Genomic DNA, 27,292 nt, shown 5'->3' with positions numbered 1-27,292 from the left:
TTCTAAGTTCTTTTTATTGTCCTCATTTAGGAAGAAAGTTATTCTTTAAGGGTTTGCCAGATCACTTCGCTTAGTGTAACATTCTATATTATTAAGATCCTGTAGGGATTTCCATTGACGTAATACAATTTTTGGCTACTTGCCCTACTTCTAATATTTATTTCCTATTTCATTCAGATTTAATAAATCTATTGGATTCCTGCAGCTTTCTGATTCAGAAGTATTAAGAGCTTGTTCAGAAGTTTATAGGTCAATAGAATGCCAGCAGTTGGAATGTAATTTCTTAATTAAATATATAATAATTCCTTTCATTTATGCTGTTCCCTTCTTTGAAGAGTCCCAAATGATTTTTAAAGTCTGTATAATTAAGGCAAGTAGTTTTACTGAGTAAAATGTACAGATTCTATGCCTATACACCACTTAGATTTTGTTCTGGTTACATGTACAGAGGTAAATTTCAATCACTAAGAAGATGTATAAAATATGTATATAGTCACACTGTATCCAGTACATACTAATAATGGCACTGAGACCTTGAGACACTAAAATGCTGAGCACCCTCAACTCTAATGGGCTTCAATGGAAGTTGAAAGTACTCAGCACCTCACTATAGATGAAGTCCCAGTCTTCTGAAGTCAATGGGAGTTTTGCCATTACTTCAATGGGCCAGGATCCCTCTCCCTCAAGTAATACATTATGGCTACGTCTACACTGCCCCTTCTCCGGAAGAGGCATGCTAATTTAGAACTTTGGAATAGGGAAATCCGTGGGGGATTTAAATATCCCCCACGGCATTTAAATAAACATGGCCGCCGCTTTTTTTCCGGCTTGGGGAAAAGCCGGAAAAAAGCGTCTACTTTGCAAATAGGAATAAGAGATCTTCTGGAAAAGGGCTTTATTCCAGAGGATCGCACCAGTCTAGACGCTTTTTTCCAGCATTTCTCCAAGCCGGAAAAAAGCGGCGGCCATGTTTATTTAAATCCCCCGCGGATTTCCCTATTCCAAAGTTCTAAATTAGCATGCCTCTTCCGGAGATGGGGCCAGTGTAGACGTAGCCTATACGTTTGTTAATTTGATAGTTTTTTTTTATAAACTTATACATTCTTATAAGAAAAAGAGATACTTTCTGCTACACTACATTTACTCTGGTATACAGCCTCATAAAAGCTTAGATAATGACAAATGTTTTAAAAATTGTGACAGTACAGCTGAAGCAGGAATTAAGTGATTTGCTATATTCAGACATACAGGCAGTCCCCGGGTTACGTACAAGATAGGGACTGTAGGTTTGTTCTTAAGTTGAATTTGTATGCAAGTCAGAACTGGTACATATTGTAGGGGAAAATCTAGCCAAACATTTCTCCAGAGCTCAGTTTTATTCTCCCACACCTCACTTCCCTCAGTCCTTTATTCTCAAGCTGAGGTGTCTGCTGAGAAAAGCCGCTCCGCGTCTCCCTGGTCTGCTGGGGGGGCGCTAGCTTCGCGTCTCCCTGGTCTGCTGGGGGGAAGCAGCTAGTGCGGAGTTGCCTCACCCCGTTTGTAAGTAGGGATCGGATGTAAGGGGACTGACTGTATTATTGCTATTAAATGGGACAGTTCAGTTAATCCACATTAATGTGACCCAGGCTAAAAGCACAAGCCAAGAAAATGAAACTGTCAAGATTCCAACACCAATATTGAGTCCACATCATGCATGTTATGTACATGGCATTTCCAGGTATATTAAATGACATAATTCGGGTCAATGCCTGGATATTTGACACACCCTGATTAATTCAGGTGGCTCACACATTAGAAAGGCATATGGGGTGACCCTTGCTTGTAGAACTATGCTTTTACATCCTTAGGTACAAGAGGCCTGACTTTCCAAGGTGCTGCACACCTACTACTCCAAGGATTTAGGAGCCTACCTTGTCATACTTGAAAATGATGGGCAATGCAAGGTGAAGGAAAATTTGCTCAGAAGATGCCTGAAAGGCAGATTTCCTTTCCATACCCAAATCCCACACAGTTCAAAATTAAGGTAGCTTACCAAGTCATGTACAATTTTCAATTATGTTCTCTGAATGGGGTTTTGCTTTTGTACTTATTTGGAGAGCAGCTCATCCCCAAATATAATGATAGGCATGTGTGCTATGGTTACATTCTGCACTTCAGTCACTTAGGTGCTCAGGGAGCTAATTGGGATAATGATCTAACCAGCCTGGTGCTGGGTGGAATTAAGATTCAGCTAGCCTATCAGACCAAGTCTGATAGAGAGGCATAGGAAAGAAGTGCTGGAGATGAATGGAAGGAAAAACCTAGTTGAGCCCAGTCACACAGGGGCCTGAGAGAGGAAGACCTTTTTTATCCTTCTCAGGACCTGTGGTAGCAAATATCACTGAACGTAGTTCCTATGGGGGGGTGAAGGAAGGGACAGGGGATGAGAGACAGAAGTGAAGCTACACCTGGTTACACATGGGGGCTTGTCCAAGATTGGGACTTCTCCATTTATGGCAGTGACAGGGGACCAGTGGGGGAAGCTGGTCCAAGGTCTCAGTGTTTGGGCAATGGAGCAGACCCTACAGTGGTTGATGGAGCAACTGAGATACAGATGGCTCCGCATTGGTTTCAGAAATCCAAGACAAAACAGTCTCTTCTTGCGTGGCAGGCTGAGTAGCAACAGACTCTGCAAGAGTTCCCAAAGGAACAGTCACAAGTGTAGCAGCAACTGAGAGTCTGATTAAGTCCTGCAACAAGACACAGCAGTAGGACACAGGGATTGAACCTATCTAAGAAGGGCCCAGGAGATAACCCTGGTGCATTTTTAATAATTTCTGAGAAGACACTGATGGGAACCATATGGGATAAGGAATTGTGGGCACACCAAGTGGCATCATAAACATTGGGGAAGCCCATGGTCAGAAGCCAGGAACAGGCACAGAAGTATGGTAGGGTAAAGGCATATATCCTAGATATGGTTGGCCTTTTGGTCAAAAAAAAAAATACTGACAAATGTAGGCCACTGGATGGACTGGAGACACATGACCCAGGGTAGTCCCATAAAATGTAATAGATTGGGCAACTCTCTGGCTAAGGCCAGAAACTGCAAATGCATTGGAAATAATAGACATGATAACAGTGGACAAGATCTGTCAGCTATCACATCCAGGAAAATCCTGACCCACTTGCATATATAAGTCTTGGCTCTTCTCTTCAGCGTTCTCTTCTATCATCCGCTTACATCTCCTTCAAAACTCAGAGTTCCCACCTGCATCTCCAAACCTCAGATCTTCTCTTCCATCAGCTCTTTCATGCAGCATTTCACATGAACTAAGCATGATGCACATCACCGCTTCCACGTTCAGTCATCTTCATTCCTTCTTTTCCTCAAATAAGGGAGACCTCAGTTCCCCTCAGATTCCAAAGAGCGGGCCAAAACCACTGTAGATACTGTAAAACGACTGTGGCATGGAGACTGCAATAGTATTGTTGGAGAGAACTTGGAATGACTCCACGGCTGCGTCTAGACTGGCATGATTTTGCAGAAATACTTTTAACGGAAAAGTTTTTCCGTTAAAAGTATTTGCGCAAGAGAGCATCTATACTGGTATGTGCCTTTGCGCAAAAGATTTCCTTTTGCGCAAAAGCATCCATGCCAGTGTAGATGCTCTCTTGCGCAAGAAAGCTCCGATGGCCATTTTAGCCATCAAGCTTTCTTGCACAAGAAATTAATGTCTACACTGGCCCTCTTGCGCAAGAATACTTGTGCAAGAGGGCTTATCCCTGAGCGGGAGCGTCGGACTATTTGCACAAGAACCACTGATTTTGTACATTGCAAAGTCAGTGCTCTTGCGCAAATACTCGTGGTCAGTATAGACAGGCGGCAAGATTTTGTGCAAAAGCAGCCGCTTTTGTGCAAAATCATGCCAGTCTAGATGCACCCCACCAGTATACATTTGGTGACCTGCTAATGCATATTTTGTGGGGAAGAGGATATGAGTGAAGCCAGGTCCTGTTACACATGCCATTAAGGGTAGGGTTCAGCCAGGGCAGGGAGGCTGTTCTCTTATGGCTATATCCTTAGACTGCCTTAATCCTTCCCTAATACCTAACTTTAAGCAAGCAAGTAATCCTATTGACTATTCATATGCTTTAAGTCAGGCATGTGTTTAATTACTGTCCTCAAACAAGGCCTCATCTCAAATGCCTCAATTTCCCACTCCACAAAATGTGTATTCCTGTGGATCTAAATGGAACAGCAAAAGTGAAAAGATCTGAGACTTCCAGGCTCTCTGATTTTCCAGCAGTTTAAACCTACATTAGAGAAGCTAATTGCTTCCCCCAAGTACCCCACGCCATCAAATGCAAAAAAGTTCTAAACATCATGGCATATGCTGCCATTAACCTGCCACAGCGGTGATGATCAGCTTCACACTCACTCCACATACCACAAAAGTCTTGGCAACAGAACCCCTATAACAGTGGTCACCAACCAGTAGATTGGGATCTACTGGTAGATCTTGGAACCTCTGACAGGTGATCCTGACTGGTTTGGCCAAGAGGCTATCAAGCACAGCATTTCAGATGCCCTCCTTCCACTGCTGTGCAACTCCTGCCCTTGGCCTTGGAGCTGTCCCTCCCTGGGAGCCTCCTGCACAGAATGGAAGGTGGGGGAAGAGGGTCAACAGGGCTTGGGAAGCATGGAGTTTGCTGGCTGCTTTTGGGAGTAGTGCAGGGCCAGGGCGAGCCTGTCTTAGCCCCACTGCACCACCATCCAGGAGCCACCTGTGATAAGCAATGTCCAGATGGAGCCAGCTCCAAACCCCTGCCCCAGTCATGAACCCTCTCCTGTATCCCAAATCCCTGTCCCAGCCCTGAGCCTCCAGCACCCAAACTCCCTGCTCCAGTCTCAGCAAAGAGCCCTCTCACAATCTAAATCCCTGAGACCAGCACCTATGCCCCAACCCTCTGTCCCACCCTGGTGAAAGACAGGAAGAATGGGGGAAGGGGAATGGAGTGAGCAGGGGTGGGGCCTCAGAGAATGGGTGGGACAAGTGTCTTTGGGTTTGAGGTAGATCCTTCATTACACTTAAATTCAAAAAGCGATCTGATGCTTGAAAAGGTTGTAGACCACTGCCCTACAATATGCAGGCAGAATTCCAAGTCCACATTTATATTCTACAACAGCAGAGAGAGCTGTAGTTTGAAGTCTTATTATCATACCCTCTGAATGAGGTATTCCAGCTCCCCCTTCTACATAGTGCACAATGCATCTTCCAAAGAAGATTTTTTTTTAAGTTTCCCTCCTAATATCACTACAGGACTTCTAAAGGATTAAAAAAAAATAGATAGGGTGGTAAGGGACCTTCCTTACCTAGTCAGAATTTGGGCTAGCAGCCTTTCCCTTTCACCAGGGGTTGGAGCTTACAGCTGGTTTCTGGGGTAAAGAGCACAGCCACTCTTTCTAGTACTCTCTCCCCTGCTGTTTCTAGCTCTAGAACTGATATAGCTTAGCCTAAAACTCTTGACCCTGGTCTTTGTCTTTGTCTCTCCTTCCAGCCTCTCACTCTCTGTTCCCACCTGCTAACTGGGGAGGCTTTTAAAGGTCTTCAGCAAACCTCCAGCAGGCCTGAAGTGGAGTCAGCTGGCCCCAATCTGCTTGGGCCCCCTGTCCCCTAATTAGCAGGCTTTGTAGCCTTTGGGGGCTGCCTTCCCCCCCCCCCCCCCACACACACACCTCTGTAGCAGCCTTATGGCCTGACCTTGTCACAATGGTCAGAATGAGATGGTTAAAACACACACATGAAAATAATATATTTCCTTGTATCTGCAAGTCATGTCTGTTTACTGGCAAATAATTTTTAACTACGTATGTTACTATTGGCAATGCAGTGCCAAAACAGTTGAGTCAGGCAAGCTGGATTCCATCATATATTATCAAGATGTCAGCCATGTTCTAAATGTAAATTTTTGTTTACTACTGACAATAATGCAAGAGGCTACAATTAAAATTTTGATTTTTTTCATACTACAGTTAACTCTGCAGTTCTGGGAGTCAGAAAAATGTTTGACTTGTAAACTGAACAGAACTGATCTGCAAGTGCTGAGAAAAAAATATAAATGTGGGGCTCCCAGTGTATCAGTTTGACAGGGTGACTTTTCTGATTACAACCCTACTTTAAAACTAACCTTTCAACAGTTCTTCCACTTGGGACATAGTAAAAACACACTTTGCCTAGGAGAAGTATAAGGGGTCTTGATAGTACTCATCTCATATATGATGGTTTTATGGTACAAAAATAATTGTTTTTAAAAGTCTGAGCAGGATGTGCACTGGAAGCTAATCTCTTCCCAGACCCATCTTACCTCATAGTAGGCTTGCAGCCATTTCGTTTTCAGTATAACAGATAGCAGCAGGGGGGAGAAGGAGGCGGCAGGGGACAGGGAGGGAAGGTTTTAAGAAGCTGAATAAACCAGACTCCTCTGGAATAGGATCCTTAATGAAAGCTCAGTCAGGTAACATTTGCAAAAGTGCCAAAGTGACTTAAGAGCCGAGTTATCATGAAAATCAATGGAGCCTTGGCTCCTATGTACCCAAGTCACATCAGAAAATGTGACAAGCTACAAAGTAACTTAGGGTACATCTACACAGCAACATTATTTCAAAATAACTAGCATTATTTTGAAATAACTTAGTCCAAGTCTACACAGCAGGCAGTTATTTTGAAATAATATTGAAATACTGTCAAGCTGGAGGACTCCTGTAACCTCATTGTATGAAGACTAAGGGAAGTTGGAGGAAGAGTGCTCTATTTCAAAATAAGTGCTGTGTAGATGCTCCCAATTTTGAAATAAGCTATACATTGGACATAGTTCAATTTGCATAGCTTATTTCAAGAGAAGCCCTACTGCACAGACACACCCTTAGAAACAACTATTATGGTATTAATTTAATGGCCACATCAATGGGAAATTTGAAATTCACGTCAGTGGTGCAGAATAGAATCCCACAGTATAATTTATCCATGGTTCCAAATTTGCAAAGGGATTTGGATAAGTTAAAGTGGAAGAATTAAACTGTTAAATCAACTGAGTAGGGCTACCCTGGGATAAAAAAAAACCCCTAGAGAACTCTGAGACCATCCCTTATCCCTTATCAAAGTCAGACTGTATCTTCTCTCCAATTCTGGTATTGAAAATACTTCCCTGACCCCTTCGAAAATGGAAGTGTGTTGTAAGTCTACTTATGCAAGCTGCTCAGGGACTAAAATTTCAGAATTGGGCAATTTGACAGACTCTGCAATTCCTAGAGAGCTATAAGCTCTGACTGAAAAACAGATAACCACAGGGAACTAAAAGAATTCATTAATACCCATAGCAGTGTCAGAATATGGTACATAACCTATAACCAGGGGCAACTCGAGGCGGGCTGTGGCAGTTGGTGCCCTAGGCAGAACACGCAATCAGTGCCCCCACCTGCATAGCCCTCAATGCCGTGACTTCATCATTGGGTGCCCTGGGCACCCCATTGAAGGCAGCACCCTAGGTGATGACCGAGTCAGCCTATACTCACAGGCTGCCCCTGCCTATAACATCCTGCCATAGAAAATGGCTCCCAATACAACATGGCTAGATTGATTTATGACTTGTTATCCTTCTAATTTATCTGTGCAGGAAGACCCATTGCAGATGCTATACCTTCTTCAGGTTGGCTTCTTCAGTTTATTAGATCTTCTAGTTCTATTGACTGGAGCTCCAGGAAACCAAATAACTTCCCCAAAGTTGTTCAGCTTAGATAAGATATCGAAAGGTTCCTCTTTCTATCCCAAAGGCTGGACTCTCATCACTATATCCAATGGCTCCCTTCACTTCTGAATAGATACCACAGCAACTGCAATTTTCCTATATACTAATTAAAGCTTCATATACAACCCTAACTCATTAAAAAAACAATTATGTAATGATAAAACAAATTGGCTGTGACTGAGTATTTACTTAATGCTGACACCTGCTGTTGCACATGTTCCCATTATTTCTACCTCTCTTGCTTCTTTCAGCAGCAGGGGCAACATCTGTGGGCACATGGAGCATCTATAACAAATACAAAACTCAGGTGCTAAATCCTGTAGTATTTTCCCCTTACTATGATAAGTTCAATTACTGTCTCTGCAACAAGCTCTATAGAGGTCTATATCTGAGGTGTCTATTTCTGAATTCCACAACAATCTTAGATTTTCTTTTGGTTTATTTTTTTATCCTTGCTACATGTATGAGAATAAAGTCATGTGTAAATTCCTCAGGAGATTCCATGACTGAGAACTTTTCATGGTAAAAATAAAGGCTTCCAAGATATGTCCTGATAATACATTTACACGTTTTCCTTGAGAAGCACATCTTTCCAGGGACATACCATATGCTCCATTTTCCATTTCTAAGCTAGAAAGATTCAGGATCTCCTGTGCTACACAAAAATTAAGCACACTTGTCAGCTTACTGTTGCATAGTAATTTTTAGTGAAAATGGCTGCTTTCTTATCAGAACTTGGACAATCTCTCCTTATTAGCAGGTTCTTGTAAATGGACACTATTGACTCAAATTTGGCATAACCCAGATCTTACAAAATCTTAGCCCAGTAAAAATATTTCTCATTTTTTAAAGATTGCAGTGGACCTGACTGCTTCTAAGTAAATAAACACAACACTGTAATGCCTACAACCTTCCCACAAAATACAAAGAGAATCTGAAAATAGATCTGATCCTATTAACACAAAAGAAAATGGTTTCAATGGCCAATCTAAAATAAAGTCTAAAATAAACATAACAGTTGAAAATAATTGGATTTTTAAAAGCCTTCTTAATAAATGAGAATTTATCTACAACAAACTGGAATGAAAAATATTAAATTTGTTTTAATTCTCATCTTAAATTATTTCAATACATAACTGGCAATGAATATGCATTTTCAGATTCTAACGGTCCTTAACTTAAAACTGGGACTTAAGTTAAATCAAACAAGGATAAAACTCTATCTATGATTGGTCACATGCAGATTTTTGTTTAAATAATTAAGAATGAAAATTAAAACCACTTTTGATTATTTGGTTCCAGCTTGTGTATATACAAGCCATAATATATTTTAAAGAGTCCAGGGTTAGTAGAACCCAAGTTAGCAGACCCTGTGTGTGTGTGTAAATCTAAGGCTTAAATATATATTCTCATTTGTATCCACAGTTTAAGAATTGTTGAACCCTGAATCCCAATCTGGACACTGCATTATGTGGGGCTCAGTCCAACCACCCATATCCCAGACTTCCTAAATGTACCTGCTCTAGCCCTTCGTTCATAATGTAAAGTAGGAAAACCTGACTGTCCACCAAACTTGACAGTCCAGAGCACACAGAAAGTCAACCAATCGGATTGTGGAATAATACAGATGGACTCCCAGAGCATGAATCCAGATGGGCAGAATCTATACTGCAATCAAAAAGGATTGAATACTTTGTCACATTTTGTATGCTTAGATCCTTCATTCCTCTTTGGTCCTGGGACCATGGACTCGTGCCAGGAAGCTGAGTACAATTTATGTTGACCGAAGGGGTGTTAGGCTTGAGCCTGAGTTCAAAACCTGGGTTTTCACTACGGTGTAGATGTACCCTGATGGTGCATAGGCCAGTTCATAGAATGAGTTTCTTAATAACTAATGTATTCTATTAATTTTATCTTCCACAATAGGCTGATATTCTGCATTCTACACAGATTCTTCAGAATGCATCATCCTGAAGCAATATAGGGTACGTCTAGACTACAGGCTTTTGTCGACAGAAGCTTTGTCGACAGATACTGTCGACAAAGCTTCTGTCAACAAAGAGCATCTAGACTACATCCAGTTCTGTCGACAAAGCAAGCCGCTTTGTCGACATGAGAGTGTAGACGCAAAGGACAATGTAGTTGCGATAACGCCTTCTGTCGACAGAACTTTGTTACCACTGTCAACAAAACTGCCGAGTTCTGTTGACGTTATGTTGACAGAACTCAGCGGTAGTATAGACGCAGGTATAGTTTTGTCGACAAAACCCTGTAGTCTAGACACACCCTTAGTCATCAAAACCTCTATCAGTGTCTTAGCAACATCCCAGAATGATACACTCATTTTCACCACAGCCTGGATTTTGGAAGAATTCACCATATATTTCTGGCTTCAACACAACAGTGACTTTTCTTTTAGCTGTCTAGTTAGTCCTGACCCAGCCAGGTGGAATTGAGAATATTCAGCATCTTCTAGTTTCAGACTATGACCCTTTAAAATATCAATGTTCACAAAGCTTTGTAAGGAGGTTTTATTATTATTAATATAGCCAAAATGGGCATGTATTTAAAGGGACTTTCAACTGTTCTAGTCCCAAATTAAAATAATGCACAGCTGCTTACTGAACTCAATCTTTAAAAATACTTCTGTTTTCATGTATTTAAATAAAAATAAGTTAAATGTTTCACTTTAAACAGTCCCTTTGTAGAATTGGTTAAGTATATTCTTCTTTCTTCTTCTTCTTTTGTATGCATTAAAAGTTGAAGCTGGTATCTAGATTGTTCATCTATATAACTACTGAAGAGTATCAAGATATCACAGTCCACCTTTCACTCTTCTAGTTATGCATTATTCCACTGCATATTTATCCACCTGCAATAAAGCCCTATAGTCACACTGCAAAGACTGGTGTCAGCCTGTCAGCCTTTTTTTATTGTGTTAACCACTGTGACCATTTGAGTCAGTAGCTTGTTAAGCCTAGTCCAAGATCTGAGTCTCAGGATGCAAAACAGATGGATGAAAGTTAGGGCTTCTGACATTTTTTTTTGTCACTAAGCCTGTTTCTCTATCCCAGAGTTGCTGCCATTCTGAGAACATAGCTGTCAGCCCTGATATACTATTGTTGATCTGAGACTGGCACTAGACTAGCAACACTGGGCATGAGTGCTTGAACAGCCACTGCAAAATGATATCATGGAGTCAGACATGGCAAGTCAGCAGGAGCTGCAGGTGTTTTCTTCTGGAAGAAGGCAAATCATTTTACAAAGAGTGTATGTTGCTTATTTACAACTACTGCAACCAGTCAGCCTCACATGAAGCAGGTTGTTTTCATCTGCCATAGCACTTCATGCTGTTTCAAAGGTAATGGCATCTCAGTGAAGTTTTGAGGGTCTGACTTTTTAACTTGACAAATAAATAAAAAAAAAATTCCAGACCCATGTACTAATTGTGATGACCATTAAATACATACAGAAATAGTACTTAATTGGAATGTTGAAGAGAGAAAAAATAACTTTGTTAAGGATATCTTTGCCAGAGTTTGAATTTCTGGCTAAGAATCAATTACTGCAGCTCTCTATAGACTTTCAATTTAAGAGGCAGGAATCTTGGTCACTGTGCCTTAAAGTTTCGTGCTAATGCCCTACACAACATAGATGGAAACGTTAAAAAAGTCTGAACCCGATTCCCTCTTAAAAACAGACAAGAAAAGTCTAGTGCCTTGATCTCAGTTAATGCCAAAGAGAGAATTGCTGGGCTTTTAATTTGTGTTGTTCTTAGCATTCCAAACTATTATTATTAATATTAATAATTTTGGAGGTAATTGTTATGATACTTTTTGGGTGTTTAGTAGTAATTCAGACTCAACATTTACCTCCTTTCTGACTAATTCACCACTATCTCTTCATTTTAACAAATAGCTGGCTTTCTGAATTAATAGTTACATAACTTCTCTTCAGTCCATCACTACAATATCATTTTCTTGGCTGTTAAGTATGCCAATAATAGCCACCTGCCTTGTGAACCAGTCAGCCCTTGTGATAAAGGTCATGATACAGGAAAGAATTTAAACATGTGATTAACTATAAGTACATGCTTAAGTTCCATTAACTTCAATGGGAATTAAGACTTGGTAAGTGTTTTCCTGAATTGGTTATTTTCAGCATCAGAAGGAGATAGCTGGTGTACAAATCTGTAGGATTTTTTATTCTGGTCCTTCTCCAAATTTATTTCTGCTCTAACATTCTCATTGCACATGGAGGAGTCTTGGGTATGCATTTGGCAATTTCACTTCAGTACTTTGGACTGTAACAGGATAACCTGAAAACTCAGGATTTTGTAAACACTTTGAACTTTGCAACAGTTCCTTGGTAACCAAAATCCAGAGTTGCCTGTCAAGGACTTTTACAAATTGCAAAAAAGAGTTTTCCTAGTTGTATAAGTTTCAGTCTACTGAAACTCCCTCCGCTCCACAGGGCACCCACCTAGAATGTGGAGTATTTCTGATAGACAACACATTTGTAACCATAGAGTTAAAATACTTCAAAACCATCCTGGAGTGCTTCTTTTCTTCACATGCCATCACACATCAAAGAATCAAGTCACATGAGTCATAGAGCTGAAAGAAATCCTGCCTCTGCCTCGTTATTCTTCCACTGCCCACTCACAAAAGATGATTTTGCAATAAGCCCATAATGTACATAAATCTAGGCCATTATGGAGCTGGTCTGAGGTGAGTTCATTCTAAAGGAAAGGTTTCTTTACAGAGAATGCTCTGACACAGCTGCCTTCTTTTATAATGAGGGAACCAAGCTCAAGTGGCTAGGCTGATTACAGCAGCAGTGGTATGCACTAGGAAGTAAGTGATTTCTCAGGCAAGCTGAGTCCAAGCTCCTGAGGGATTTATAGTTCAAAATTAACACCTAATGTTCCACCCATAAAAATGCAGACAGTATCCTGGAGATGATGACTCAGTAGGAGATTCAGCCAAAAGTAGCTTGAATATAAGTTAATCACTAAAAAGTATTTGTCTTCTAAGCAAAAAGAGGCCAGTCAATACTTTTCAAAAGATTCTTTGTGGTACTTGCCAAGGATATTTGACTATTATGTTAGAATTATCCGAGGTTACTTATATGCCTTTTCTGACAGGATAGTGATTGCTTCCCTGTTCTAAGCTTAAATTATGATAGAGTCTCCATTTTGTTCGAAAGTTACTTTCCAGTCTTTATTTCTTCTTGTACTCAGAGGGGTAGCCATGTTAGTCTTTATGGGTATGCCTACACTACAGTGTTGTTTTGAAATATCTTATTTCAAAATAGTTATTTCGAAATAGCTTATTTTGAAATCGTGTCTACACACAGAAAGCAGTTTGAAATAGCATTTTGCTATTTTGAAATAGCGCGTCCACACTGAGTAGACTCTGAATCGCATCTAAGGCTGGCCGGCACCAGTTCCGGCAGGGCACCAGATCAGGACTTACTGTGTGGGGCTGCTGTCTGAGGCGATCTGAGGTCTGTACTTAAAGGCCCCCTCCCCTGGAAAGCCAGTTCTCAGGTTTCCCTGCTTGCTAATCTACCTTGATGAGGGACAGCAAAGCATTTTGTCTCTGTATGCTCTGGTTGCCCTCACTCGGGACACCACAGCACGCTGAAACATGGAGCCAGAGCTGCTCCTGAGCACTCTGGTGCTTCTCTTGAACGCGTTGCTGCGAGCCTGGCTGCACTTTCTATAGGCTGCCATCTGGGAGGTCCATCGGAGGGCTGTAAGTATCCAGGAGGCCCTGTGGGAGAGTTTTCACTCTGAGGAGTACTGAGGGTTTATCTACACTACCACCCTAGTTCGAACTAGGGTGGTTAATGTAGGCATACCGCACTTGCAAATGAAGCCTGGGATTTGAATTTCCTGGGCTTCATTTGCATATTGCCGGGCGCCGCCATTTTAAAATGTCCGCTAGTTTGGACTCCGTGCCCGCAACTATATGCGGCATGAGCTAGGTAGTTCGGATTAGGCTTCCTATTCCGAACTACCGGTACACCTCGTTCCACGTAATCCAAACTACCTAGTTCGTGCTGCGTGTAGTTGCGGGCACAGAGTCCGAACTAGCGGACATTTAAAAATGGAGGCGCCCGGCAATATGCAAGTGAAGCCCGGGAAATTCAAATCCTGGATTTCATTTGCAACTCCGGTTGCCTACATTAAACAACCTAGTTCAAACTAGGGTGGTAGTGTAGACATACCCTAAGAGTCTCCCTGGTCTGCCCACCTGGGGGCTTGTGTCTCATTCCTCCCTCACATCCTTCCACTTACCCCTCCCTAGCCCCCCTTCCTGATGTCAAATAAAATACACTTATTTTCATGAATATAAACTCTCTTTATTTAACAAAACTGAGGGGGAGGGAATGAAACTCTGGTGAGACTGGGGAAAGGAGGCTGGAGATGGGAGAAGAGAAGTTGGGAGAGGGAAGGAGGAAACCTGGGAGGAGGGAGCTGGAAGGGGGAAGCCAGGGGAAGATGGGGGAGGGGAATTTCAGCGCTCAGGGCTGGGGGTCTCGCCAGACAAACTTGATTGTCATGCAAACCTGCTCCTCGGTTCGCAGGTAGCCTTTGGTGGTCAGGCTGGCAGCTATCCTGCCTTAGACGGCCACGTTCCTCCATCTAGTGTGGAGATCATGGACATTGGGGGCATCCCCCACCTTGAAATCTGAATAAGGTCCATGATCTCCGCCCTGGACCAGGAATGCTCCCACCTTCTCCAGGCCCTGGCAAGTTCCTGGGAACTGGCAGACTGCTCCTGGGGAGCGGTAGAGGGCTGGCTGCCAGAGGGTTGCTGGCTCAGAGGGCCACTGGGTCAGAGGCAGTGACTGCTGGCTCTGGGCTGGTAGGCTTGGAGCTGGCACAGGCACTGTGGCCAGAGTCAACCCCTTTAAGGGCTCCGGCGAGGGGGGAGGGAGAGGAGTGTTCTTGGTTGAGGCTGGAGTGGCCAGCAGAGCACCCTGGGAAGGCTGGAGGCCCCCTATTTCGATATAAGTGTCTCCACAGCACTTATTTCGAAATAGCTATTTCAAATTTGGTGTTATTCCTCGTAGATTGAGGTTTACCAAATTCTAAATAAGCGCTCTGCTATTTCAAATTAATTTTGAAATAGCGGTTTGGCTGTTTAGATGCTAGGAAATTTATTTCAAAATAACAGCTGTTATTTTAAAATAACTTTGATGTGTAGACATAACCTAAGGGTGCATCTATACAGCAGGGCTTAACTTGAAATAAGCTACACAAATTGAGCTATATCAATTGTGTAGTTATTTTGAAACTGGGAGCGTCTACACAGCACTTATTTCGAAATAGAGCACTCTTCCTCTGACTTCCCTTATTCCTTGTACAATGAGGATTAGAGGGGTCGGAGTAAGAAGTCCTCCAGCTTGACAGTATTTCAACATTATTTCGAAATAACTGCCTGCTGTGTAGATGCAGACTAGGTTATTTCAAAATAACACTACTTATTTCAAAATGTTGCTGTATAGACATATCCTAACGGAAAAAACTTAAAAAACAACTAATGGTCCTGGCAGCACCTTAGAAACTAACAAAAAATGGAGATGGTCTCGTGAGCTTTCATGGGCAATACCCACTCCATTCATCTGAAGAAGTGGGTTGTGCCCACAAAAGGTCATGATACCATCTACGTTTTCTTGTTAGTTTCTAAAGGTTCTGCAGGACTATTCATTGTTTTTAAAAATTTTCTTCTTGTACTAGCATTGAACATTATTGCAATAAAAAAGTTCCATCTAGTGCTCTATTCATATCATCAGGACACGCGACTGCATGCACACTGTTTACTCTGCATATTTTACAGTTTCGGAAGACTTTACAGTCAGGACATTTTCTTCTAGATTGTTTAGTACTGCATCTTCCACAGAGTTCAGTTTTTTCCCTTAATTTACAGCACACTATTTCTGGAATTTTATGAAATAGCTCCTTCCTAGAAACATTTCTGAGACGTCCGCTTGCTTCTTTTAATAGGTTTTATGTTGTGTTTACTTGTTATATAAGCAGGGTCTGAATGAACTCTCCCCTAGCATCTACCAATGAGCTAGAGCAGTGGTCTCCAACCTTTTTACGCCCAAGGTCACTTTTTAAATGTCAGAACAAGCCAAGATCTACCCCATCCTTCCTCCAAGACCCCACCCCTTCCTTGAAGCCCCGCCCTCTCTGTTCTCCTTCTCTCCATCACTTGCTATCCCCAGCCCTTATACACTCTCAAGGGTATGGCTACACTTCCACTTTTTTTTTCCGATTCTTCTGTAGAAAGAGGTTTTTCCAATATTTGTCCTGTCTAGACTGAGCCAAATGTCAGAAAAACCCCTTCTTTCAGAAGCCCCCTTATTCCTCATGGAATGAGAAATGCAGGGGTTGCCAAAAGAGCATGTTTGCTTTTCTGCTAAAAAAAAAGCGGAAGAATGAATGTGTTGTAGTCTAGCTGTACCCTCACTGGGTTCAGATAGGATGTGTGGGCTCTGGGGTAGGAATGAGGGATTTGAGTGTGGGAAGGGGTGAGAGGTGCAAGCTCTGGGAGGGAATTTGATTCAGGAGGATGTGGAGAAGGAGATGCTGGCTCGGGGAGGGAGTGCCAGGCTGGAGAGTGTTGGGGTCAGGTGGCGGGTTGGAGTGCTGAGCAAGCCACAGGCTTGTGGATGTGAGGGTGCAGGAGTTTGGGTTGGGATGTGTGATGGGCTCAGGGAAGGGAGGTTGGGAGTGTGATGGGCTCAGGACACAGATTTATGATGTGTGGATAGTGTAGGAGTGTTGTGGCAGAAGACTGAGGATGTGGGGATGCAGGAGTTTGGGGATGTGAGAGGCTCAGGACAGAGGGTTCCAGTGTGTGAGAAGCTCCGGTTTGGGATTGGGGGTGGTACAGGAGTGTTATGATGCTACCGCCAGATGGGGGGCTTGGCCCAATTGGGGGTTTGTTGGCCAGAGTTCATTTTTAAATAAAATATTATGTCAAACACAAAAGTTTCAGAATTATCTTTATTTATGAGAGGGGAGGGGAACCTGTTTTGAGTCAGGGGTCACTGACCCACAGAAAATTCAGTTGGGGCCACACAAGTGAGATGCAAAAAAAACCCACCTCCTCCAAACCCCCCCAAGCCTCACTAATGTGGCCCCAACTGTGCTGGGGAGTGCTGGGGCAGGGGACAGAGTGTTGGTGTGGGTAGGGGACAGGGTGATGGGGCAGGTGGCAGGCTGATGGGGCAGGGAACAAGGTGCCGGTGAGTGCTGCGGCAGGGGACAGGGTGTTAGTGGGGGCAGGGAGTCACTGGCACGCACCTCCTCCCAGGACTCCTACTCCCTCCCCCCACAGGGGAAGGAAGTCCTGGCATGCCTCCTCCAGGGACGACTCCCCCCCCCATGCAGAACCTGGGTTCTGGTACCGCACTGGCTGTTTGGGGGAGGAGGAGTAGCCAACACACTTCCTGAAACCCCGGAAGTGGCGCGCAGCTGTGTGACTTTCATCCACCCCCGCAGGAGCCAGCACTACCTCCATTGTCACTGGAGGTAGGTAGTGGGGCTTCTTGGGGGGGGGGGAGGAAATGGGTGGGCCCCAAACTCCTCGCGATCGACTGGTCAAGCCCTCCCAATTGACCAGTTGATCGCAATCAATGGGTTGGTGACCACAGAGCTAGAGGAAAAGACTTCAGGAGCAGACAATGTTTGCAAAGACATGCCTATCTTGCCTACACGAGCAGCAGATGGAGCTGCTTTGTTAAAATGATCAGTTTTGGCTATTTAATATTTGCCACAACTCACTCTAGTATTTGAATGCAGGGGTAATGAAAAGTTAACCATTTTGTATGAGTAAAGGACACTGCATATACCATGCCATGATTAAGGGAGGGGGGCACCCTAAATTCAACCTCACTTGACAACTATGGGATACACATGCCAAATCCTAATGAAAATGTGAATGACTGTGAGCAGGTGTCTCTGCTTGATGAGGTGGACTTTGTCTAACAGAGTGAGGTGCAGTGGAGGGAAAGGGGAGTTATATATTAAGGGACTTTGGCTTATCAGATTTTCATGCTGCAAGGTAAGAAACTGAGGCAAAAGACACTCACCAAATCTGTGTGTTTGCCTAAGGTCACAAGTTTTAGAATGGTGATTGCAATGTTTTCCCAAAATAAAGTTGGGTCCCCTTTTTTCAATAAAGGTTTGATTATGTTACATTCAGTGCCTGCAAGAGGGAAAGTTCTGCCTCTTAAAAGTGCTTGAGGTGGTGTTTAGTTTCCCAATATAACTAAATTGGGGCTCCAACAATTTGTGTTAAAGGAAATCGTAGACTTTGAACCCTGCCCTTACTGTTGTTGTCTCTACCTAGCAGAAGAGTTATAAAAACTGATTCACAATTTACAAATTTTCATTAGTGAGGGGAAATATTTTGTGTGATATTTTTCAGTTTAATTATTTTTGTCCAAAGTTTAAAATTTCAATTAAATGTTGTTACAATTCCAAATGTCAGCAAAAACGGAAAAAAAACTTTGTGATGATGATACTTTTTGCTGCTACTTATTGTTTTAGTTAATATCAATTCCTCAAAACTGGGGTTTTGAATACCACATTATTATCTCCTTTATGAGAGAATCAACTAATTTTCCAAACGCATACATATTTTTATTGCTTTTAAACTCCCTTATATAACAGAATATTTCCTTTCCTTGTTGCTGTTGGTCACAAATAAAGAACTTGGTATCTTTTTATATTATGCACATCCAAATGATTTCTTCCAATATGTTCTGGAATGTTATAACCCTCCATAGCTGTTTGTTCCACCGAATGTACCAACATGAAACTTAAAATTATGTGGCTTTTCCTCTGACTCTGCAGATGTTGTACAAAGTCAGAAATAGCAGAAGTTGTTTAAACATTCTGCGTAGTTCAGTGACATTTCCTGCAAGATTAAGTTTTAAAGGGGTTTTCAGTTTTCCTTTTTAATTTCATGTTATAACCAGGAAGCAAGCATCTTGGGTCCTTCTTAAGTCTGAGTTGTGTAACAAGTCAAGTAACACTGTCACTGGAGAGAGAGAGCCACTGTCTTAACTAGAGCTATTCAAAAGCTGTGTGACCCATATAGCTGAAAGTTCCCACTGCAAAAATGTGGCCTCTGCTCTTATTTACTACTTCCTCAAATAGCTGGATTTCCCAGCATGCCTATCTTACCAGATTTTTACCAATACTTTTGTGAAATTGTATTTAATTTTCTGAATCCAAATTCAGTAAACCACTACCTTAAGCCATCCCATCCACACCTACACACTCTTTAACATGCATCCACCATTAACCTCTGTGCTTTTTCTTTAAAATAATTTTAGCAGATCATTCTTTCAGGGAGGTAGTTAATAAATTAATATCGATTCTCAAGGTGAATGCTGCCTGAAGATGAACTTCAGAGGTCTATACTTACCTCAAAGGACAATATGATATTCATTGAAATAAGAAGCATATTTATATGCATGTATGTGTTTCTCTGTGTCTATCAACTATAAATTTGAGAAAGTTTGTAAGTGAGCCTATCTGTCCATCCATCTCTTTGTTCAGGAACTCCTCCTAAATTGTAAGATCTATAACCACCAAATTTGGTATGCAGATTCCTCCTATCATTTAAAGCAAGGCAAGGGGTTGGTTGTACCAGGTCAATGGGATATACAGGCAGTCCCCGGGTTACGTACAAGATAGGGACTGTAGGTTTGTTCTTAAGTTGAATTTGTATGTAAGTCGGAACTGGTACATACTGTAGGGGAAACTCTAGCCAAACATTTCTCCAGAGCTCAGTTTTATTCTCCCACACCTCACTTCCCTCAGTCCTTTATTCTCAAGCTGAGGTGTCTGCTGAGAAAAGCCGCTCCGCATCTCCCTGGTCTGCTTTGGGGGGGGGGCGCTAACTTCGCGTCTCCCTGGTCTGCTGGGGGGAAGCAGCTAGTCTGGGGTTGCCTCACCCCGTTTGTAAGTAGGGATTCGATGTTAGTCGGATCCATGTAACCCGGGGACTGCCTGTACCTGGAATGAGACTGTTTTGAAAAACACAGAAAAGGAGAGGGCTGCTAGCAGGGACAGTTATACTGTGTAATGGCCACAGGAGGGCAGCAAGGGGACAGAGTTGGGGAGCAGGACAGCTACAACTTCATTGAGTACACAGAGAGTAGGGATAGATATAAGCTCCTGCTTGCCCCCTGGTCAGTGCAGCTCCCCGCTATGGCCAGCCCCAGGGAGCCACCACGCCACCAGTGCTGCCCCTGCTGCAGCCAGCCCTAATGAGCCATTGTTTGGTCAATGTGACTCCCACCATGGTCCTCCCCAAGGAGCCATTGCTTGGCCAGCGTGTCACCCACTGCAACCAGCCCTAGGGAGCAACCACCCAGGAAGTATGGCCCCTGCCATAGCCAGCCCCAAGGAGCTACCACCTGGGCAGCATGGCCCCCTGACAGCTCCTGCACACACACATCCATACATCCAGCACACTGCCATGAGCTTCCCACATCCTCAAACTCCTGCCCTGACTCCTACACCCCCTACAATCCCTGCTCCCTGTCCTAAAGAGCCTGAGCAACACTGGGCAAATCTTCTAGTATCTATATAAAAATAGACATACGCGTGTGTGTAAATACATACACAGATATATAATCTATGTATGTGCACACATTTGTACTAGGGATGCTAAAATGTGTTTATGCATGGTGAGTACTGGCTCCCTGTGAGAACTGACTCCCATCTTGCCTCTCCCACCCCCGCTGCTGCCTCTGATACAGCTCCATGGGAGCCGTGATGTGTGGGGAGCTAGTTTAAAAGCTGTGTGTAATCGTGCACATTAAAAGCTTCATGTAACTGGCTGCATGTAACCATGCATGTTAATAGATGAGCCTGAGCTCATCTGTTAACTATGTACACAGATATATGTTCATATCCCTAATTCGTACCTCACTTTGTGAAGCCATTTACAAAGGTACAAGTGTATTTTTATATATTTCTGCACAGTAGAGAATCTTCATCAGAAATATTTCATCAGTACTCTGGTTGCCCATACAGAATCACCCAAAAGGGACAGAAGAAAGACTGTAAAGAGGAGGATGTGTACTTGCAATTTGTATCTACTTTGCACTTTTGTACATGGCTCCTTAAGTTGCATTTATTCTGAATGGGTAGCATTTTCTACCTACATATGTAGGTGCCTACAAAAGAAAAAGTGCAAGTGAAGAGTTAGCACCTATTATTTTCCACAGAAAAAAACCCTGTATTCTGAAGTCTATGTGATTTATTTCTGTTAAATCATACAAGAAAGCTGTTAGAGCTCTCTCTGGGTACATCTACACTACAGCGCTAATTCGAACTAACTTAGTTCTAATTAGTTAATTCGAACTAAGCTAATTCGAACTAACGCATCTAGAAATAAAAACTAGTTCGAATTAGCGTTTTGCTAGTTCGAACTAGCGCGTCCACACTGATTGGACGCAGGGGCGCACTTAAGGGCAGCTGAAACCGGTTCTGGCAGGGCATCAGGTCAGTAGTTGCTTTGTGTGGCTGCTGTCTGAGGCTATCTGAGGCTCGAGCTTAAAGGGACCCCCCTGGACAGCCGGTTCTCAGCTTTTCCTGCTTGCTTGCCAACCTCGCCGAGGGACATCAAAGCGCTGGTCTCTGTGCCCGTCTGTGTCGGTGCTTCCCTTCGGGGACGCCGCCGCAGGTGGCAACATGGAGCCAGAGCTTGCCCTGCACCTTCTGGTGCATTTTCTGGACTTGCTGCTGCAAGCCTGCCACCAATGGCTCGAGGCTGCCTGGCACCTCCTGGTGCATGTCAGCCCCCTGCCTCTCCACCTGGCCTCCCTGGGGGCCGTGGAGGAGCCGCGGCGGCACCCCGGCACAGGCGTGCCCCGCCGCGTCTGGTGTCTGGACACCAGCACCGACTGGTGGGACCGCATCGTCCTGGAGCGCTGGGAGGACCGACAGTGGACCCAGAACTTCAGGATGAGGAGGGACACCTTCCTGGAGCTCTGCGAGTGGCTCGCCCCTGCCCTGCGCAGAAGGGACACTCGCATGAGGCCCGCCATCCCCCTCCAGAAGCGGGTGGCCATCGCCCTCTGGAAGCTCTCCACGCCGGACAGCTACCGATCCTTCCCCACTGATTGGCGCTTTGCTGTGTCTCTCTCTGCAGGTGGTCAAGGCCATCAACCGGGTGCTGCTCCGCAGGGTGGTCCGCCTCGCCGACCCGGATGCCGTCATCCGGGGATTCAGCGCCCTTGACTTCCCCAACTGTGGGGGGGCCATCGACGGGACGCACATCCCCATCCGTGCCCCAGAACATCAGGCGTCCCGTTACGTGAACCGCAAGGGGTACTTCTCCGTGATCCTGCAGGCCGTGTGTGACCACCGGGGACAGTTCACGGACATTAATGTGGGCTGGTCCGGCAAAGCACACGACGCCCGGGTGTACCGCAACTCCTCCGTGTGCCAGCGGCTGCAGGACGGGACCTTCTTCCCCGACCGCCACATCAGGGTCGGGGACGTGGACATGCCCGTCTGCCTGGTGGGGGATGCTGCCTACCCACTGCAGCCGTGGCTGATGAAGCCGTACACGGGGCACCTCAATCCCTCCCGCCAGGCCTTCAATGCCAGGTTGACCAGGGCCCGCATCGTGGTGGAGGGGGCCTTCGGGCGACTGAAAGCCCGCTTTCGATGCCTCCTCACCCGTCTGGACCTGGCCGAGCACAACATCCCTCCCGTGGTGGCAGCATGTTGTGTGCTCCACAATTTGTGTGAGCGAAAGGGGGAGGCTTTCCTGCCAGCCTGGATGACTGAGGCTGACCGCATGGCTGGACACTACGGTCAGCCCCGCACTGCCGCCGTCCGGGAAGCCCAGCGGGGGGCCGTCCGGATCCGGGAAGCCCTGCGGGAGAGCTTCCTGGTGGAGGAGGAGGACTGACTTCTCCCTTGCATGCCCCACTGGGGCCTTCTTCCACCCAACCCCCTTCCCCTTTCCCCTCCCTACCTACTGTAAAATAAAGACACCTGTTTTTCAACCAAAAACGTCTGTTTATTTCACATAACTGGGGTAGGGGGAGGGAGGAATGAGGGTGGGAGAGGGGAGGGGGAAACCTGGGACGAGGGAGCTGGAAGGGGAGGGAAGGGAGGAAGGGAAAGGAAAGCTCAGGGGTGGGAGTCTGGCTGCCTCTCCCATCTCGCCACACTGTGGGTCCAGGGGCGTCAGTGGGGAATGGTTGTGGAGGGTGGGCAGGAGGGACGGGGGGTGTGGAGGAAGCAGGAGCGGGAGCAGGGGGAGCTGGGGGAGCAGGGGGAGCAGCAGGGGGAGCAGGGGGAGCAGCAGGGAGAGCAGGAGGAATTGGGAAGCGGTCCAGCAGGCTCTGGAGGTGGCCTCGCAGGGCACAGCCCTGCTCCTCCAGGGCCTCCAAACTCCTCCAGCGCAGCCTCAGGTCCTCCTGGACCCAGTGGTCCTGGAGACGGAGCTGTTGCTCCAGGAACTGGAGGTGCCACCTCTGGTAGTTCTCCTGGTTCCTGGCTCTCCTGCTGGCCCGGGCATGGGCAGCTGCTGCAGGCGGGGTGGTGCGCCCTGCAGGCCCAGGTGCTGCGGCTGTGGTGCAACAAGACCAGCAGTCAATTACCCCAGGGGCCCAGGTGTGTGAAACCCAGCTCCCCTCTGCAAGGCCGGGGCCCCTGCAGGATCCCCAGCTGCTGCTCCGTGGTGGGCAAGGCCCAGGAGCACGGTCCCAGGGCTCCCTCTCGCCCCAGCACCCCGTACACATAAGAGGAGCACGATGGTACTCACAGGTGGACGCCTCCCCAGCCTTGGACGACACAGGCGAGTGGCTCTGTGGGGTGCCTCAGGGGTCCCAGGTCCTGGGCAGGCTGCCGGCAGGTTCCTGGCTCTCGGAGCCCTCCTCTTCCTCCTCCGTCTCCTGGAGCGGTCCCTCTGCCCCGGGGTCTATCACGTCCCGGAGGGCAGGGACGGCATGAGCCCCCAGGAGGCAGTCCAGGGCGTGGAAGTGGGGGGCAGGCCTCCGGGTCAGCCCCTGGCTGGCAGGCCCGGGAGTAGGACTGCCGCAGGTCTTTGATCTTGCAGCGCACCTGCTCCCGGCTGCGCTGGTGGCCCCTGGCGGCCAGGCTGGCAGCCATGCGGCCGTAGACTGCCGCGTTCCTGTGGCTAGTGCAGAGATCGTGGACATTGGAGGCTTCCCCCCAAACTTCGATGAGGTCCACAATCTCCGCACTTGACCAAGTGGGTGCCCGCCTCTTGCATCCCCGGGCAGGCTCCTGGGAGCCGCCAGGCTGGTCCTGGGGAGCAGTGGAGGGCTGGGTGTCCTCGGGTGGCTGGCTCATATTGTGGCAGGTGCAGGGTCTGCTGGCTGGGTGCTGGCAGCCTTGCAACTGGCATAAACTGTGTAACCAGCCCGTGGCCCTTTAAGGGCTCCGGGACCGGGAGGGGGGCAGACAAGTTTGCCTGGTGTTGGCCAGAGTGGCCACCAGGGCAAGCTGGGAAGGGCTAGCCTCCCACTAGTTCGAATTAAGGGTCTACACAGCCCTTAATTCGAGCTAGCTAGTTCGAACTAGGCTTAATCCTCGTAAAATGAGGTTTACCTAGTTCGAACTAAGCGCTCCGTTAGTTCGAATTAAGTTCGAACTAACGGAGCGCTAGTGTAGCGCCTATGAAAGTTAGTTCGAACTAACGTCCGTTAGTTTGAACTAACTTTGTAGTGTAGACATACCCTCTCTCTCTCTCTCTCTCTCTCTCTCTCTCTCTCTCTCACACACACACACACACACAACATTACAACCAGCATCCAGCACTACTCACCGCCAACATCCTCTGAGAGTAGGAGTTGGAATCTACCTGTCAGTCAGGATTCAATGGGAAGCCAAGCCCTGGACACAGGATATGTGATCTACACTGCTGCTGGGAAGTGTATTTCCCAGGCCTGATAGACATAGGTATGCTAGTTGAGCTTGAGCTAGCACCTAAAGATACCAGTGTGGCCCCAGTGGCATGGGCTAGCTGTCAGAGTACATATCTAGATTCTTGAATGGGATACTATGGAGTGGCTGGCATGAACTGCTGCCATGGCAACACTGCTATTTTGAGCATGCCAGTTGGAGTAGAACTAATACACGTACATTCACCTGAGCTGGGAATTATGCCTCCCAGTGGCAGTGTTGACATTACCTCAGAAAATCCAGATTTCAGCTAGGGTGGCATCACTGTTGCTTCCTAATAGGATGAGGCATTTGTACCAAATTTATTCAAGTGATGTGCCATATCTGTGCTTAGTTTGCAGTTCATATAAGTTGGGACAGTTTCTTTGGAAAGCATTATTTCAAGTCTCAAGCACACAAGAATTCCTTTTCCAAGTGCTCCCAGAAATGGGAGAGGACCACTATCTCGAGTTTTCATCAAGTGAAGTGGTAGAGGACATGTTCTGTCAACATGGGACTTCAAAAACTGATCAGGTAGAAAGACGAAGCTCCAGGCTATAGCCCAGGAGAGCACTGGAGGCAAAAAACTATTAATAGGGGGACAAACATCTGTGAGCTAAATTAAAATTAGATCCATATGACAAATATGCTTAGTTTAAAAACAAACAAATAATGTAGGAACAGATGACATATGAATGAAAGATGAGAAAGAGACTGCAGTTACTCATTCTACCTTTGTGCTGAACTGAAACACAGCGACAGGCAGGGAGACTCCTCTGTGTTTGAAGGAGGAATAAATAGAATATCCTTTCAGCTAAACAACTGCATTCTCCCTAGGGCAAAAGAAAACAGGATGTGCATGCTAAAATGCCTGGATCCTGGTTCTGATCCCTACTGCTGGAGCCATGGATAAACCTTAGAATGGGATTTCAATGGGTCTGACCATGAACGAAAACAATAATGAAATATTTCTAATTTTGCAGCTCTGTTCCTAGCCTTGCCTGTTCCTGCATATGAGTACCAAGCCCAGAATTTGTTCCTGAAGCTGCACTATACCGTGACATTTACAGGATATCCTAGCATGATTGTCATTCAAAATAACGTCAAGAATTTTAAAAATATGTCCCAAACCACTTTTTTCTTTCTGTTTATTAAATGCTTTGTACCAAGGACTGAAATTCTTGGCTTTTTAAAGTAAATGCAACAAGTTAGATTTCCAGTGACTTACCATAGTTAGAAATCTGTTTTAATACTCTGCTGTAAACACTGGAGCTAAAAAAAATAATAAAAAATTGGAATTAACATTCCGCTAGTTGCTAAAAATAAACCAGATACAAGCGGTTTACCTTGGGCTTTGGTTTGTATACACACTCTAGACATATTTACTCCTGCATTTCATATTTTACTGGACTTTTATGATTAACTTGAACATTTTTCTTCACAGAAAAGAAATAAATTATTTTGCAATGAACTTCTCTTCTATATAGCTCACCCATCTGTAACTAGAGCTGGACAATTCAGTCTTAAAAGAACAATTAATATACATAATTATTGAATATTCCTTGCTTCTTAGAGCATTGACATCTTAATTATTAATGCAGAGGGGACCTTAAAGCCCCAATTCTGCAATTTGAGCAGCATGGATGGACACTACTTTTTCATTTTTAAATATCTGCTAGTCACCATATAAACAAAAAATGAAAGACACTACCTCATTGAGAAAGCTTAACATTTATATTGCAACTCATTTCAGATTTGTATAGCTGAAGTACCATAGATTAGATTGACATCGGGCGGGGGGGGGGGGGGCAGGTTATGCAAAGTAGGCCTTATAGAATGAGGTCTGTATAAGCTAACTGTAATGTAGACCAAAGCTGAATTAGTTTCCCAGACCTAAAGAAGTGCCTCTGAGTAAGCTGGAAAGCTTTTCTGTTTCACCAACAGAAGCTGGTCCAACAAAAGATATTACCTCACTCATCTCGTATCTCTTTTAAATGTACTATTATTCAAAGTGATTCATACTTTGAACAATTGTATGTAGATTGCTACTTGAAATGTGCTATAGTGAATATCAGTAATCACATACATTTAAAAGCATTATTTCTGTTCCCTGATAGGTCAACAACTTTTGCAATGGAATTTTCTGTGTGATTACAGAAAGTGAATTTAGCATTTGTTCTTCGAGAGCATGTGAGGTTACGAATTAGCTTCTTTGCTATTAAAGCTAAGGGAACAGACGGTCTGCCTGCAGTCCCTCATCTAGGGAATCAAGACAGAGCACCAGGAGCGGGCTGGCAGCCAGGAGGAGCATGGGGCTAACTGGGAGAAGAGGAAGGCTGCATGGGAAGAGCTGGTGTGTCAGCATGATGCTATGTTCACCACCCTCACCTTCGTGATGGAGCTCATGGAGTGGACCACCAGCCACCTCCACACCCACCCAATGTCTTCCCCTCCAAGGTTCCCCAGTGGCTGCCTGGGCCACAGAACATGGGGAAGTTGGGCCTCTCGAGCAGCCACAGCCTCCAGGCCACCCGGAGC

General features: G+C 45.1%; 1 protein-coding gene across 1 annotated transcript in view; it reads right to left on the bottom strand.

The window, feature by feature from the left end:
- PIK3C2G (phosphatidylinositol-4-phosphate 3-kinase catalytic subunit type 2 gamma) overlaps positions 1-7,833 on the bottom strand; it is a 383,327-nt gene extending 375,494 nt beyond the window's left edge. Inside the window, exon 1 of the mRNA XM_075897745.1 lies at positions 7,681-7,833. The gene's annotated coding sequence lies outside the window, so the exon portion shown is untranslated. The remainder of the gene's footprint in view (positions 1-7,680) is intronic.
- Between the last annotated feature and the right edge of the window lie 19,459 nt (positions 7,834-27,292).

The sequence above is a fragment of the Pelodiscus sinensis genome, chromosome 1, assembly GCF_049634645.1.
Source record: "Pelodiscus sinensis isolate JC-2024 chromosome 1, ASM4963464v1, whole genome shotgun sequence".
NCBI classification, from domain to species: Eukaryota; Metazoa; Chordata; order Testudines; family Trionychidae; genus Pelodiscus; species Pelodiscus sinensis.
Note: the sequence above shows the minus strand (reverse complement) of the source record. Positions and strands in the feature narration are given on the sequence as shown.